We start from the raw sequence: 3,146 nt of genomic DNA, 5'->3' as shown, positions 1-3,146 counted from the left end.
TTGCGACAATAATTGAAAAAAAAAATGATCTTAAATTAAGTTATCAAAATATTACTAACGAATACAAAAAAAAAAAAAAAACCCCGGTATTCTAATAGTCACATAATCTTAGCACCCCTTGGCCACGGTGTAAAAAAGTATGCGCCTGTTACTGTGCGGAGTAGAGATACCGCAGAGGTCTGAGATACGCATAAAAATGTCGTATTGTATACTATACAATGACAGTTATCTCGGCAAAACGTTTTACAATCAACCGCGAAGAATCGAGGCGAAACAATAATTAAAACTGTATCATAAAAATACGACGAATATTACGGAAATAATAATAATAATTTAAACAAACGATGATTAATTATACGCGCGTGCATTGTTCGAACACATTGTTGGTTGCGAAATTCGAGGTTCGTATTTATTTATAAATGTGTGTGTGTGTGTGTGTGTGTGTAATAATATAATGCAATAATTTATTCTCCTCCTAAATGCGGCAGTCGACAAAGAAGCCGTTGAACCAGCAATCGTGTATACTATATATATATATACATAATATGTATACAACGTAGTGGCGCGTCCAGGCGTCTCCGTGTCATAACCAACTGCTGTCGCGGCGCTTTATTTCGTCGACGACGACGACTATGCGAGTCCCGCCGTGGGACTTAACCCGCAAAACGTCCTATAACGCCGAGTCTAAGTTTTCCCGTATCTTACGCATTATTATTATTATTATTACAATTATTTTTTTTTTTTTTAGGCGTAGGTAGTTAAACGTGTTATAATAACTTTTGGTGGTGCACGTTGTCTTAATGGTCTTAACGACTCCGTTGTTATAACGCGATCATTCCGATTTCCATTACGATTATTTCGACTTGATTATAAGCGTTTCGCCGAGCCTTTTATTGATTATTTTATCTAATATACAATATTGTTATACCATTTAAACCGCAGATCGGTATAATGTATTCCAGTCGATGGTGTGCGTATATTATAATATTGTACATATAGACGGATTCGACTACGTCCGAAAGAGGGCGACTATACATTCACGAGTCAGTCATGTGTTATTCTAGCGCGAAGAGCGTGCAATGAGTACGACCACATAAGATCTGGTGGGTATTATATTATGGAAAATATTTGTGTCTATTATTGATATCTATGATGAATAACAAACTGACATAATACCAATAAATAATGAAATATGATTCCAGGTTCGACTGCTCACGGAAGATTACCGGAACTAAAAATTATATACAATTAATTATACGTCGATATCATTACACGTGCGTTATAAATATAACATGTTATCATTATGTTTTTATAGGTATAAAAAAAACAACAAAAATGTGTATACTTGGGTATGATAAAATTAATCAAAATCACGTTTTTTCAATATTCTTCTGAATATTTTAATGCACAAATATAGGATATTGACCCAAAAGTTTAATGTTTATCTAATACATGGTAAATATAATTACGTCAGAAGGGTCAACTGTCACACGGCTGTATACTCAAATTTTAAAAGACAATATGTTCATCATTGGACAGTTTGTACAACGTTTGATATAATACTGTACCTACGCGCCCTATAAAATGTGAAATAAATGACAAAAATCAATGACACCCAATAAATCAATATGATCAAATCAAAAATCTGTTTTTCATTGTAGGTACTGTAATATCAAATACTTGAGACATCTTTTTTTAATGTCCCCGCAAATGTCTATCCTTACCATATTTCTCTTAATTAAAGCGTATCTTACAAACCGTCTACTGTCAATACGTGACAGTAATATATAATATCATGAACTTCAAATGTAGCAACAGTCAATGTTGGAGCACCTCAAGGGAGTAGATTCATTCGCTTATATTGTTCAATGTTTATGCTTTCGATCAGTCTGCAACAAAAAATACTTCTCTTACCGGCTGTACCAATGACAAGGTAATCTCATCAATACATCGCCTCAGGTAATTTACAATTCCATTTAAACTAACAATCTGAATGGTACGTTAAATAAGTAATCAAATTAAACCTTAACAAATCCAACTATACGATGACGTTTACTTTGGGACACGATTTCAGCTCAAATATAACAATATTAAAATATTATTTATATATATATATATATATGTCAAATAATTTACCTATTATTCACTTGATTTAGTTAGGTATTTAGCATTTCTCTTGGCAATGAAAACATAATAAAACAAAAAGATTAATCTTTTGTTCTTGTACAATACAAATATTACTAGCAAAAAATAAAGTGTACTAGTTCAATAGTTAAACCTCTAATTTATAACACTCTTAAGACAAATATAGCTAGAATAAAACTTGTATAAGGATTAGTTAAAAATCAAACTTAAATAAAGTTCAAGTATTTCAATATATAACAAGATAATGTTTCACCCTTTGTTACTAACTTAAATTACTTAACCCTTCACAATTACCTTGACATTAAATCAATTGAAACCTAATCTAGCCTTTTTTACAAGCAGTTTTTCTCTAATTTAAAAAAAATTAAATGTTTTAATTTAACTTTTTAATCCCAAGTATAAGTGTCATTAATAGGTAGCTTCTTATTCAAATAACCCCCATTTATGTTTTTCTACAGTAAATCTGTGACTGCTTCTTATTAAGCCTAAAATTCACGAAAATATGTTTTTAATAACGTGCAACGAGCGCCATTTGCCAAATACAATCGATTTATTTCTCTTAAATTTTTATTTGCGAAAATGTTGAAAACCCTGATTCACAAATACATGTCGATACGACTGAAATATATGCACAATGACTTTTTTTTTGTCAGTTTTTTATGTGTTGATAATCAAAAGACATGATTTTCTTCTAATGACCTATGACCTACCGTCATTCGAATTAAACGTGTTCAAAGTTCAAACTGTTAGATTAAAAACAGAATATCTGCTGTTTTGTGATTATTCGATTGTCATTTTCTTTTCTCATAATTTGCTCACCACCTACTGTGTTCATTTTGGCCCAGTTCCTAAATTTCTCCCGAGGAGCAGAACTATAGATTAGTCTCTAATCCCTGTCTATTATTGTACACTTGAGCGTACTACACATCCACCCTGTCAGCCTGTGACGATAATTTAATATCCCGTCGGTGCAATCGCGTTTTACCAATACGAGTAGTTAG

General features: G+C 32.0%; 1 long non-coding RNA gene across 1 annotated transcript; it reads left to right on the top strand.

The window, feature by feature from the left end:
- Positions 1-520: 520 nt before the first annotated feature.
- LOC132921670 (uncharacterized) lies at positions 521-1,373 on the top strand. Its single transcript, XR_009660924.1, has 2 exons — positions 521-1,103; positions 1,203-1,373. It is a non-coding gene; the product is annotated as an uncharacterized LOC132921670 (long non-coding RNA).
- The last annotated feature ends 1,773 nt before the right edge of the window (positions 1,374-3,146 follow it).

The sequence above is a fragment of the Rhopalosiphum padi genome, chromosome 2, assembly GCF_020882245.1.
Source record: "Rhopalosiphum padi isolate XX-2018 chromosome 2, ASM2088224v1, whole genome shotgun sequence".
Lineage (NCBI taxonomy): Eukaryota > Metazoa > Arthropoda > Insecta > Hemiptera > Aphididae > Rhopalosiphum > Rhopalosiphum padi.
This window is presented reverse-complemented; position numbering and strand designations above follow the sequence as displayed.